General features: G+C 38.8%; 1 long non-coding RNA gene across 4 annotated transcripts in view; it reads right to left on the reverse strand.

Annotated features, from left to right (window-relative positions):
• The window catches only part of LOC144235495 (uncharacterized), a 53,286-nt gene that overhangs the window by 3,814 nt on the left and 34,612 nt on the right, over positions 1 to 14,860 (reverse strand). The window lies entirely within an intron of this gene.

Consider the following 14,860-nt stretch of genomic DNA (forward strand, 5'->3'; position numbering starts at 1 on the left):
TCCCACCAGGTTAGGGGAATAAAGGAGCCATGAACTCCATGCCTTTTGCCACAGGTGCACTTTAAAGGGCTTTTGACCACATAATGAGGATTCCTTTCTGAATATCAGGTACATATTCCTTGTCTACTGGCTAGAGTGGGACCCAGGAAGATCCTAAAAGGGCCATGCCAAAGCATAATGATGGCAATACTAAAGCCCTGAAAACCACATAGGCCATGGTTCTCCCCCCCCCACACACACACTTTTTTCTGGAATACTTGAAGCCTAGGAAATTTTGCAACTCAAGGTAGCGGTAGAGCAACAGGGAGACTGGTGAATATTGAAGCCAGTGGGGATTCAGGGCTGGATTGATTTGATCTAAGAAGATAAGGTTATGCTATCTCTTGTACTAGAGTAATGTGAAGTAATTCATTCCTATTACAATAATGATTCTGCTTTTAGAATTTTATGCTAATGAACTAAACACAGTTGTTTAAGAAGTTAGCTAAAGAGATTTATTGTACAGTGAATTACAGTGAAAAAATGAAAAGATATAGATGTTCATCAATAGAGTGACAGTTAAGTACATTTTAGGTCACTTACAGAAAGTGGTATACATACTATAAATATGGTATTATAGAAATACATTTACTTATTTTACGTGGAAAACAGATTAAAAATAGTACACATTTTTGAAAAATAAAATGAAGCCCGCTGAGTACACATGTATTAAAAAAGAGTCTGGAGAGAGGGCAAGATGGCGGAGAACTAAGGAGCTCCGTACTTGCACTCGCGCCCATACATCACACGGAAAAGATCTGAAGCCATTGGAAANCGCGCCCCCGACACGGGGAGTTTACACGACCAAAAAAGCGAGGTGCAGCGCGGGGTTCAAGAAGGGACTGGAGCACCGTCACTCTCCTCCCCACAACCGCAAGGCAGAGCTCCCGCCTGAGGCATTGGATCACGCCACGCCCANTACTGAGTTTTATGTGGAAACTAATTTGAAAATAAACTATTTGTAAAAAAAAAAAAAAAAAGTCTGGAATATATATATGCTTGAACAATACAGGGGTTAAAGGTGCTAGCCCCAGTGCTGTTGAAAATTCACATATAAGTTTTAACTCTCCAAAAGCTTAGCTACTGATAGCCTACTGTTGACCAGAATATCTACTGATAACATAAACACTGATTAAACACATTTTGTCTATTATTTGTATTATATACTGTATTCCTACATCAGAGTAAACTAGAAAAAAGAAGATGTTATTAATAAAGAAAATACATTTATAAGATTATACTATATTAAAAAATCTACATATAAGTGGACTGTGCAGTTCAAATCCATGGTATTCAATGGTTGACTGTATTTTATGGGGTAACAATCGGAATTTCTAGTTTGTGGAATAATATGTTATTTAATTTTCATGGTTTTGCTTGTATGTTTTTATTTCTGATTTATCAACAGTAAATATATGTTGCTTGTGAAACAAGAAGAATATATTCAAAAATAAAGAGAATAGGTATCAAAGGAAAACGAACAAATCTCACCCAATAGTACTTGACAATACTGAAGACACATGGATTTGAAAAGAATAACATTCTCCTTGGTGAATAAACCTTCTCTTACCTTTGTTTTCTTTCTTTTTTTTTTTCCCTTAAATAGTTTATTGTCAAGTTTCCTCCCCCATGCCCATCACCCCNATGGTATCTGTCCTTCTCTGCCTGACTTATTTTTCTTGATAAAACAGCCATGTTGATAGATTGACAATGGGTCCTTTCACCTCCTCTAAAACCGTATCTTCTTTCAGCTGCTAAAATTTCCCACTGAGGCCACTCTAAGCTGACTAAGGGGAAGCATTTTCATTAGAAAGGTTGCCTCTGTTTCTCAAAAAGGAATAAAGCAGGAAGCATGCCCCCACCCCCGCCAAATTCTTATCCACATTGTTCTCTCTCTTTGAACCTCCCAGAGCATTTATTTTTATAGTGTACAATTCAGCTGGATTGCATATCATCTTAGACTGTTCTCTAATGGTGTGCAAACCTCTTCCTCAAGTTGGGTTGAAACTCAAATTCAGTATCCTTCTTCTACATAATTTTATATTGTTGTTATTATTACTATTACTAACATCATTGGTGACACCTTAGGGAGACTCTCCCAGGGAGGTGGGGTTTGAGTTTTGATGGGCTTTGGCTTTGAGGATTTGATAATCAAACTATACTCAATATAACCAAGGACAAATAGAAAGCATTACACTTAATAATTACAATAATTATTGCTGTGTAATTGCTTTATTCTTCCAAACTACTTTATTAGTCCTCATAGAAGGTGAAGTGAGTAGGATAGATAAGTAGGAACTTTCTCCATTTTTACTGATGAGAGAAATAACATACAGGGACCATCCAAATGATTTACGATAGATTAGTTGCAGAACTAAGGCTAAATGCAGGCTTCTTGATTTCATAACCAAAACTGTTTTCATAGCAGCACAAAACCACACTCAGAGCTGAACTTTAATATGTGCTTGTTCATTTTAGGTTTTTCAATTCATATAAACAATATTACTCTGCTCTAACATTTGTAACCTGTGAATCCTTTGTAATGAAGAACACAAAATTTAAAGATGGAACAAATATAGAATTTATCCTTTCCCATAATTCTAGACAAACATAGAACACAAACAGGGGTCACTAGTTCAGTTTAATAAAAGTAACAGCATTGTGAACATCTACAATGGCAACCCAATAATCTACCAAAGGCAGGGCAGCCTAGACAAGTGGATTGGGAGAAGGAACTGTAGACCTGATGCTGATTAGGACCTACTTATCCCTTCCCAACTCATCTACTCCCCCAAGACTTTGGCAGAACTTTGTTCTCGGAGAAGTCCCTGAGTCCAGCCACAAAAGCAGAATAAACCATGAGAGAACTGCCAGCTTGAATACCATAGGGGACCTACTAACCAGGTGTGATTAGGTAAACAGTGAAGGACAGGAGCAAGCAACTTGGAGATTGAGAAACCATTTCCATTTATAAAACATTATCTAGGGATGCCAAGGAAAGCCTGGGAAAATCAATCCTACCTTCTTCCTTGGGCAGAGTAGGAGATGGTTAGTACTCATTCCAACCTTTGTTTCAGAAGAACTCAAAAGTAATACAGAAGTCAATAGACCCTATCTCTTAGCTACTCACTAAGTGTTAAGCCCAGTTCTTACTGTGGCCTATGAAGCTGTGCTGTACTAGCTCTGCATTCTCTCTTTGATATCATTTCTTAGTATTCCCCCTCTCTGTTCCAGCCATGCTGGTCTCGAGGCTGTTTCCCAATCGTGTCTTTCATATTCCTGTTTCAGGGCCTTTCCTCTTGCTTAGGCCTGTCTTCATCCAGATATTCATATGACTTAACCCCTTACCTACTTCATGTCTTTATTCCAATATATCTCCTCAGTGAGACCCTGCATATCAACTGTCTATTCTATTTACAATTGCACCTCACCTGCCACCTCCTTGCTCTTTTTCCATAGCACAAACCACCACCATCTAACATGTTATGTATTTTACTTTGATCTACTTTGAAGATTGCCTGCCTCCTCACTAACATACACACTTCATGAGAGCAACAGAGACTTTTGCCTGTTTTGGTCATTGCTACATTCATATGGTCTCATTCTGTATATATTGTTGAATGAGTGAATGAATAAATAAACTATTGATATGATACATAGGCAGACAAAAGCTCAGAAAAATGAAGTGACTTTTTCAGGGTGAGTAGAGAATTTTCCTGGCAGAAAGGATCCATCACCCATTAGAACGCAGGTCTCCTGACTTCTGCTTTAGTTTACATCTCAGCCACCACATTATGCCACATTTCCAAAAAGGGAGTCCAGATGTTTTTAAACAGCTATGCATTCAAAGATTATAGAAGGACATTTTAGTTTGGCAAATTAACCTAGGGATGAAAGAAGAGGAAAAAATCAGTTCTCCAGCTAGAGTAGGCAGTCCCTGCTGGTTGGACTTTTAGAATTTGGGTTTTCCATTCAACTCCTACTCAAGAACTGCTTTTGAATCAGAAAAAAAAATGTAACTTTGCATGGTAATGAAAGCACAGTCACTTTCTCATCTGATAGAGAAATGCAACAGCTGTTTCATGAACAAAGTATGAATTCAAAAACTAGGGCAGGGATTCTCTACCCTATGGGTTTTTTAATTTGACTCCATAGTACTTTTCTTGACAAAGCCCACTTTTAGATTAAGGAATCGTCCAATTATAGGATCCTAGTCCTGGAGAGCTGTGAGGCCCCAGGAAGGAAGTAGGCTGTGCACAAGTGGTAGTGAAGCACCCTTTAAGAAGCCGAAGTTAAAGATGTACACTGTTCTAGAACTAAGTACTTTATCTACACAAAATGGATTAGTACAGAAGTTAGAAGAGTTCCCATAAGGGAATGGAATATTTCCCAAGCCACAACACAATTTGATGGATTTGGGTCTGTTATTTCCAGACTTTTTCCATTTGAGCTTCAGTTCTCCATTAATATAAAGCAAAGTCAGCCATACTATTTCCCCACGTGAAACACTCCTGATGGCTTCCCACTGACTTACCTCTTCAACTTGATCTCCTTTCACTCTCATGCTCATTTCCTCTATTCCCACGGTAGCCTTTTTTTAGTTCCTTGCAGAGCCCACACTGTCTTGTACGAAAAGGTCCTCTGCCACAGGCTGTTTCCTATGTGGACGTCTCATAATGCTCTTTCTGAGTGAGTGATTCCAATTTTCAGATTCCAGCTGAGATAGTGCCTCCTCTACTGAGCACCTCCTCCTCTGGCCCTCCAAATATATGTTTAAGAGCCACTGTACAGGCTATAAGAGAACCTTGCTTTAGTGTGCGGGGTCTCATCCGTCTTCCACTTTAGACCCACTCTCATCCTTCATCATCCTTCTATGTGCCCCAGAGAGCTGATCTTTGGGCTCCTTGCCCTGTTGTTTCCAGTTTAGTTTTGGCTGGCAGATGAGTGGGATGGGAGGAGAGTGATGGAGAGGATGGACTGCAGCGGGTTGTCCATGTCTATCCACCGGAGGCTGTAGATCCTGTGAGGCAGCTCTCCCCACACAGTTACCCCGTTTCCTCTTGCCCCTTCAGACCTAGGGTAGCTCCCAAGAGCTCCTGCCTCTGCCCAGCTCCAGGACACTGCACTATTCCTTACTGGGTTGCTTCCACTCTGGGAAATAGCCTCTTCACTGCCTCTGAACACATATGCCATTAGTTTGTGTCACTGAACTGATACATTTGTTAATTACATCATAATTCCCTGGTTTTCTATCTTGTCTCTATTCCCTCCCCTCCTGCCTTATTTTCCCCCTAGATAGATAGTAAATTCCATGAGAGAAAAAACACTTAATGTGCCCTTTCATATTTAAGACACTACCCTAACATCTGACACATTGTAAACGTTAGGCAAATATGTTCTTGAAAAAATTGAATTTAAAACAACATCTAGTGGATGCATAGGAGCACATGTACCCCAATGTTCATAGCAGCACTCTCAACAATAGCCAAAACATGGAAAGAGCCTAAGTGTCCATCAATGGACGAATGGATCAAGAAGATGTGGTTTATCTATATGATGGAATACTACATGGCAATGAGAAAGAATGAAATCTGGCCATGTGTCACAACATGGATGGACCTTGAGGGTGTTATGCTGAGCGAAATAAGTCAGGCAGAGAAGGACAAATACCGTATGTTTGCACATATAGGAGGATTAGGAGGAACTTAATGGAGGACCAAGGGGGAGAAGAAGGAGGGGAATAGTGGGGGAGAGGGAGAGAGGCAAACCATGAGACACTCCTGAATGCTGAGAACAAACTGAGGACTGATGGGTGTGGGAGGGAGGGGGGAGATGTGCATGGAAGAGGGCACTTGTGGGGAAGAGCACTGGGTGTTATATGGAAACCAACTTGACAATAAACTATTCGTAAAAATAATAAATACAAAATTTTTTAAAAAGTAAAAAAAAAACATCTAGTGGATTCATTTATGTTTATATTTGCCTCGAAATAAAAAGCACGCACAAAGTCTGAGTTTTGGTTTCATCTGAAGAGGGTAAAGATTGTAACAGAATTGTCTTGTAACAAAGATCAAGAATTAAAGTGAAAGAAAGAAGGAGAAACATGGGTAAGGGAAGAGATTTTTTTTTATTGTTTAAATGCCAGATTGGGGAGGAGTAGGAGAAAAGATACATGTGAGAAGGATCTTGAGAGGCAGCACAGATTATTCACTAAGGAAAAGTGCTGTGAATCAGCCGTGTGTGCAACATCTAACAGGGAGCCAAGAAACTGGAGTTTTCGTCTTGATTTAACCCTAGTACTCAGTGGCATTCATGAGAGAATTCATTGTCAAACCCATTATCTTAATTCATACTTTTTTGCCACAATAAAATGCCTCTTGGAGAGTTGAGTTAGTATTTTCTGAAAGTGATCTACTTGGCTTGCTAATAGAAAGTGGGTTTCATTCTGTCTTTGGACAAACAAGGACACTTTTTATCTTCTCTCTCCATCAGATCTTTTATAAATCAGCTTTCTGACAACATCTATGTTCAATAAAGTGTCATAGGTATAAAATATTTAAGTACTTATTCTGTAATAAGGACTACAAGCAAGTAATAATCTAATGCAATTATTTAAACTATTTTGAAGTTAAAAAATTGAACTACATACTTTTTGAGCTAGAAAGAAAGCATGATATTGTTGTAAAGCACAATAAAACATTATGTAGTTTTGTAAGTGATTGTTCATTCATTCATTCACTTATTCTTTTACACTTTTATATACTATAAACACTTGCTGTGTATTTTGTGCCAAAGTGCCAGGCTTTGTGACTTCAGAAATGACTTCTGTCCATACACTATGCAATGTCATGCAAGGTCTGACTTTTGGCCCATGCATCACCCATTAACTCTGGACAGAAGCTTGGAAAACGCATTTTCCAAAAGTTCCTGGGAGATTAATTGACCTCTGCAGAATTCTGGCAATTTGTGGACTAGAAAGTTGAATTGGTAGAGAGGAAGAGGGGGGACCTCTACTACAAAACACCAATTATCCTGGATAAAATACAAGAATATTTCTTTAAAGAGACTTTGTAGACCTAGAGGAAAATACATAGGATCTGAACCCAAGATCAAGGCATGCATCTAGACTATTAAACCAATGAATTAAGCCTGGCACAGTAGCTTCCCTCAGGGATACTGGGAGCCTTGGCCTCTGGTTCCAACAGCCAAACCAATGGCAGGGGATAAGGCCTTGCAGCTTCACCTGATGGATATTTGGTAATGAGACCCCACTCCAATCCTTAACCAGTAAAATGAAGACTCTCAATGGAGGATGAGCTCACTTGCCCAGGACAGTCCGGGTTCATGCTTATTGTCTCCTCATTATTGCTAATAGCACCTGCTTCCCTCTCAGAAATATGAAGGTAGGACAATGAAATACATTGTCATTCTACACAATGGCTATGTAGTAAAAAGATGCACAAGGAAAAAGAAAAAGCACATAGCAATTAAGAGCGGCAAACTGTAACATGTTCATCTTGGCCTTGGCTATGGATAGAAGAGATTTAAATATGAACAAAATATGTCCCCTGAAAATTAATAACTAGAGTTGTGTAGTTACTCAGAATGGGGTTCAAAAGTTCGATATATGTGTTATATGTAAAGCCTGGAAAATCACTTGTAATTTCTTTAACCAAATAAAAAGTGTTAATATTGTCTTTCTTCCCCCTATTCAGTCTTAACTGAATATTTTTTATTTGGTGTTATATTGGAAAATATTATACAAAATAATTTTGTGTACTGAATTTTCACTAAACATAATGATGAATTTTATCTCCCATGTTGCAAACAACATTTAGAATGCCTACTTTTACTCTACTTAGTGGTTGCAATTTAAACAAAACCTATTCTGGGTATTTAAATTGTTAACAATGTTTGCTATTAGTGAAAATGTCATGATGGGCATCTGTGAGCACAAATCTTTCCTGACATTTAGGATAGATTCCCTAAAGTGAAATTACTGGGTCAAAGAATAAGATCGCGTTTAAATTTCTTGACACACATTATTGCCAATTGGTTTCCAAAAGGGTGTATCAATTTTCATTCAGTTTTTCCTTGACAAGATTGGGCAGTCATTTATTAAAACATCGTCTTGCATAGGTTATGAATATCCAAAGCACTCTGAATCAAGCGCGCTTCCTTTACCACTGAGGGCCTTGCGTAGGAATTATCCATAAATAACTGTTGCATTCAGGGCAATGAATCTAAGATGGCAAAAGGAAGAGGGGAAAAAATGAAATGAGTCATAGGCTGTCACTGTGGATCTTGGCAATACGAATCCTGTAACTCAGACAGTCAAGATATAAAAGGGATATTAAAGCTATAAACAATTTCAAATTAGCACTATTATCTACATCTTGGGTGACTTAGCTCTAGCTTTCTGTTAGTAACAAGAGAATTGGGATGCTCCTTCAGCATGCTGAAGGAAAGCCCTCAGGCCTTCTCCAGAAAAAGAGAATACCCAGAGCTGAGTGTAAGGGTAATTTGTGGATTTTAAAGAACATGGACTCTGACTAATGACTAAAAGTCATCCACTTTATTTGGGAGAATCCTGGGGCTTACAAATAATTTTGAAGAAGGATTTTCCATTATACAAATGGAAAGAGCATTGAATATGATGGTAATGGACTGACATATCAGTTTTGTTTTTTCCAAAAGTAACCATGTGACATTGGATGAAGGTGAGGAGGATCATAATGATGATGATAAAGATTCATTCCACAGATATTTATTCTGTGCCTACAATGCATCAGACATTAGTCCTGACTCTGGGGATGCAATAGTGAACAAAATAAACTCTGCCACAGTGGAAATAGCTTCCATTCCATCCATGTGAGGCAGACAAGAAACATGATAAGGAAGTACAGTATATAGTAGGTAAGAGGGTGAAATGATGGTTAATTCTGTGTGTCAACCTAGCCAAGTGCCACGTGCCTAAATAGTTGGTCAAATTTTACTCCGGATGTTTCTGTGTGGATATTTTTAAAATGAAATTAACATAGAAAGAGGTGAGTTCTGAGCAAAATAGATTACCCTTCATGATGTGGGTTGTCTGCATCCAATAAGTTGAAGGCCTCAAAAGAACAAAGACTGACCTCCACTCAATAAGAAGGAATTCTGCAGAAGATGGACTTTAGACTTTAACTGTGGCATCTGTACTTCCCTGGGTCTCTCACCTGCCGCTTGCAGATTTTGGGCTTGTCAGCTTCATAATTATGTGAGCCAATCTCTTAAAAATCTCTCTGTACACACACACACACACACACACACACACACACACACAGGTTGGTTCTGTTTCTTTGGAGACCACTGACTAATGCAAGTGATAAGCATTATAAAAAATAACAGGAAAATAGGAAAGAGTGATTGAGAGCCTATTGCTTTTCCCCTCAAATCTTCTGACCTCTTTACCTTCCACTTTGATTCCAAAAATATGGGTTTAAATTTAAAATCTGTGCATGTGTTTTGTTTTATAAGCAATGCAGGTAATTTTAATATACAGCCAGGATTTGGTGTACTCTTTTAAAACAATGTGTCTGGATTAGAATCTGCAAGGTTTATTTCCACATGGAGATGATGATTATTGTCTCCTCAGGAGCAGAAAATGATTTTTTCTTTATTATCAGAGTTTATGGTATTTCTGACCTACTAGGAGCACTAGAAGTTACGTAGTTTTAGCAATGCTCAAACTTTAATGAGGATAAGAATCAGTTGGGATGATTGTTAAACTACAGACGCCTAAGCACCAGCCCCAAGACTCTGATAGCTAAGCTTGGGCCTAGGATTGTGCATTTCACTGGTATCCTGGGTGATTGTGTTGCAAAGAGATGGAAACACATGCTGAAAAACACTGGATCAGTGCATATATCTCTCAGCTGAAGCCCAGGGAGGGGTCATGCAGCACTGAAGTTTACAAAGGGTGACAGTGGTCCCCATCCAGTCCTGCTCTCTCCTTGTCAGGTCCGGCCGCTTACCCTCCAGCTTGTCTCCCCTAGACCAGTAATATTAGCATCACATGTAGCCTTACAAGAAAAGCAAATTTCTTAGACCCAGACCTGGAATTACTGCATCAGTAACACAAGGCTCAGAAATCTGGATTTCACCACTCCTCCAGGTGATCCTAATGCATGCTAATTTGAGAACCACCGTTCTTCCCTATGTTTCTCTGAGAGCTGCTGGATCAGCACGTGGCAGTCAGGCAATAACATGTGCCCTTATTACAGGTGTTAGGAATTTCCTTGATTATATGGCGTGCCCCACCCCACGTTAGCCAAGTGTTGTCCATTAGCAGTTCTGAGGTCCTATTTAACCGAAGCCAAGTGATGAGCCCTGCTGTTCTTGCCAGTTGTCTTCCAGCCAGTTCTCTCTGTGGACCCTAATGCCTGCCCATCCATCTTTCCCTTGATGTTCACAATGTGCATCTACCCTCAGAGCCAACACCAGGGTGAGTAACTTCTGATTGTTAGATGTGAAGTGTATCTTATTTATGAAGAGAAACAAAGTAAGAACCTGGCCCAAGAATTTCAAAGCATTTGTAAATGGAGAATAAGGTACTTTGCCTATTAATGATGCCGGACTTGAAAAATCAAGTGTCAGAATTTCCTCCTGAGCTGCATATTTTTGTTGTCAATGGACATAGGCCAATTCAGACATTTTCTTTACTATGGGAAGGAGAGGGTGCAGAGACAGAGCTTTGCTCATCCTGAACAGTTGCTTAATGATAATGATAATGAGCTGCATTTATATGGTATCTTTCATCCAAATAACTCTACAGGCTGAATTTGTGCTCAGAATTGCTTAAAACATACTTCATAGAATCCCAAGGGAATATTTTTCAGAGCCCCATAACCCCTGCATTTGTTAAGTGTTCTGCGGTCTCTCTGCTTACACAGCCTGCAAAGATGGATAATGAGCAACGGTGGTGCTGTAATTAAGGCTACAGACTGACAGAAAGGAGATTTGATCTATTCTGACTTACTGGGGTGTCACTGTTCCAATTTTTTGATGTTTTTTTTCTGATTTTACAACTTTTTCAGGAGTTCTCTGGGGTAGAATTACGTTAGAGTATGGAAGATGTGTAGTTGAACTACTAAAAAGCAAATCTGAATGTTTCAGACCTTTGTAGGAGAGTGGTTCTCTGTGGACTCACTGCTCTGATGAGTCCATTGCTAGGAATCTGCTTCCCAGCAGTCAGGGAGAGAAAACCAAGTTCAAACATGTGGAGTCTTACGGTGAGTTATCAAGGAAAGAGAGAGTCTGTGACCACTAAGCACATTGCTTTTTTTCAGTTTCTAATAACTGAAGGTAGAGTGCTAATTTTGGCTGTGGTGTGCCTGGCTTTGTGATGAGGTGTGAGGAGTGTAATTGGGAAACCTGATGTGACTGGGCAAGATGGCCTGCCTTCAATAGGGGTTTCCATTTTCAGTGCTCATTAGAATGACCTGTTGGGCAAATGAGAGGACAAAGGGGGCTTCATTTGTGAAGCTGTAATTCCTTTTCAAATCATGGAAACAAATAGGAAAATTCTTTCAGTTCTAGATGGTAGATACAGAGGTATTTTTGTAACAGTTTTTGTGCTTCTCCCTAACTCTTTAAAAGGTCAAAAATAAAAGTAGGTCTCAATGAGTCCTTTTAGAACTACTGTATAAGGTCATTTTCTCCTACAGTCTGGCCCAGGGCTCATAGTAGTAACATTTTCTTTGGAGATGGTGATAGATGTACTTGGGTAAGTTTGCTATACGGTCTCTGGAAAACTTGTTTCCTGAGTCTGCTTCTATTTTACAACTCTAAGCCAGGATTTGTCTAGCAAGTATCTACTCCATCTCTACTTCTTACTGTTCTAGGTCACTCATAAGTTTTGTTATTCAGGTTCAATTCCCAACTTGGGCTGATTAATAAAGGGGAAATAATCTTGGCTATGTTTCCTGAGTACTTTTTGCATAGCAGATCTGGGCCATGTGTTGATGCATTTTATCTTTTAACTCTCCTAAATGTACATTTAGTACTTGAGGAAACTGAAGATCGAGATTCTTTGAACTTAAAATTATTTGCTCCAGACTACATAGTTAGAAAGTGATGAAGCCAACATTTGAACCCTGGTATATTTGACCCTAGAGCCTGCATTCTTGATAACCATGATATATCAAGATTCATTTATTTGAGATTTCTCAATTACATAAAGACATGAATCGAGAAGAGAAGGTTTCAAGGACAGTAGTTTTACACCCAGTTATGGAAAAGCTCTGTGATGACTCCTCTGACTTGGAATTTTGTTTTCCAAGTGCTTGGTCTCTACATTTTAGGCCATTGATGGTTTGAGACTGTCCCCACTATCTCCAGTCTTCTGTAAGACCTAAGTGCTTCTCATCCACATGGTTTCTTGCTTGATTTCTCCATGCCAGTGTACAAAGATGCTCTCCAGTTTTCACCTTCAGCTCCTTCAATAAAACATGTGTTGCAGTTGTCCCGGCACAACCTTTCTCTCTGCACGTATGTGATCAGGCTAGGGACTTAAGCTTTCTGAGGCTGCCCAGTTCAGAGTAGAGAGTCTGACAGAGTTATAAAACTGATTGCTAGGTAGGGCATCATTAAATGGGCTGAAAGCTGACAAACTGACAAGGAATTCATGAATCATTGCTAGTCAATTTCCTGGAATCTTTTCTTTTTCTATAACAGTTTTCCTAAGAGTAGATCTATACATACCCATAATTGCAGATATGCTTCAAAAGACCCTTAAAAGCTACTCACCTCTTTTGCTTGATTGGCAGATACTCTTTAAGGTTCAAACCATTTCATCCCTTAGGGATATGAAAAACTTCATACCATTTGGATTGGAAACCTTTGGATTATGGGGCATAGCAGGTGTATGTTGAATAAATAAATGAATTAATGAAGGCAGTGTTTCCTAAAGGTGGAATGAATACCACAAATACACAGGTGGGTTCAGTGATTTATGGACACTTTCTGAAATTAAATAGTTATATTTAATTGGTATTAGAATGAAAGAAATGAACATATGAAACTGTACACTAGAATAAAAATATAAGTAAAAGTGAGTTATTTTGTAGGAAATAATAGAGTTGAACAAACATGGCATATATTCAGGCTTTACAGATGAAACTGTATCTTCAGAAATAGTAGGTAAATTTTTAAAAAGATATACATTTTAATAATTCAAGTAATAAATAGAAAAGATGTGTTGAGTGTAGAGGCAGGAGCCACTGATATGAAGAGGGATATCCTGAGAGGAGAAAGGATTGTATGCCTGATGCTATGAATTTAAAGAACACTGATTATCCCATGTTTTGTCTATAAGATTATCCTCTCTTCTTTATTAATTGGGTTCTTATCATCTGTCTAGGAAGCCCTGTTACCAGAAGTTAGAAAAGTTTTGCAGTTGTTATTTGTTGAGATAAATCCCATCCTCCTTTCTTAGGGCCAAAAAATAAATTTATTTTTCCTCTGGTGGGAACTAGATAAGGAGGGAAGGATTCCAGGAAATCTGTAGGCATGACATTTTATCCAGTAAAAGTCATGAAGTAGTCATGGTAGGCTGAGGGACTGGCACCACTTTATAATGACCTCCTAGTCTTAGGAATAATCCACAAAGACCTGAGAAAATGATTTTGTTTGGGACCATTTGGCTACTTTGAAGATGAGAGTATCTGAAGCCCAGAGATCAGCAGTGACTTGAGGGAAGCCACACAGTGACAGGCAAATTCCCTTTTTCATCAATTTGGGAGCTGATGATGGATGCATACAAGGTGTTTAAGTAGACAGGGAATTCATAGGGATAGACAACTTTAGGGAGAGGTATAAGCAAATGTGTCCCTAAATCTCCTTTTGACAATGAGGAAGTTATATTATCAATTCTCCAGGTATGTCCAGCTTCCTCTTTTAGTAAAACAATAATTTTCTTGAATCAAAGACATTGGTGGAATCCAATAAAAACTATGAGTCTTCTCCCCAGAAAAACAATGTAGACCTCAAAATTTTGCATTGAATGGTATATAGCCTCCTCCTCATTTTAATGTTAATACCTCTATAGTGGGCTAAATGATGCCCTCCCCCAAAGATCTGTCCATATCCTAGTCTCTGAAACATAGGAATATTACTTTATATGATAACTGTGTATATTAACCTATATGCCATAAGATAGGATTCAATGAAGGATTTTGAAAGGAGGATCTTATCTGGATTATCCAGTTAGGCCCTAAGTCCAATGACCAGTGTTTATAAGACAGTGAAACAATAAAAAATGAAGGAAGCAATGTGACCAGGGAAGCAGAGATTGGCATGATATGGCCACCAGTCAAGAAGGCCAAAAGCCACCAGAGGCAGGAAGAGGCAAAGAATGGTTGGCCATGCCAGCAACTTGATTTTGGACTTCTGTCTCCAAGAATGTGAAATAATAAATTTGTTTCTTTAAGTCCTCTAGTTTGTGATAATTCATTACAACAGCCAAAGGAAACAAATAGAACCCCTTATTTGAGAAATAAGTATGAGGCTATCAAAAGTGCATACTACCATGATTAAGAAACATGTGCAAGGAAGGGGCAGAATAATTTTCACTATGCTGGCTATGTCCACATGACCTTCAGTTTAAATTTTCCATACATCCAGTTCTTTTCTACCTACCTGGACTGATAATTTTCCCCCTTTTAATCTATGTTTTGTTTTGTTTTGTTTTGTTTTAAGTATCCCTAATCTGGAAAGGATAAACCTAAGAGTCCTGATGAATGCATTCTGGTATAAACTGGCTGGTTTGATATTTGCTGAAATA

The sequence above is a fragment of the Crocuta crocuta genome, unplaced genomic scaffold, assembly GCF_008692635.1.
Source record: "Crocuta crocuta isolate KB4526 unplaced genomic scaffold, BGI_CrCroc_1.0 scaffold340, whole genome shotgun sequence".
Classification (NCBI taxonomy): Eukaryota; Metazoa; Chordata; class Mammalia; order Carnivora; family Hyaenidae; genus Crocuta; species Crocuta crocuta.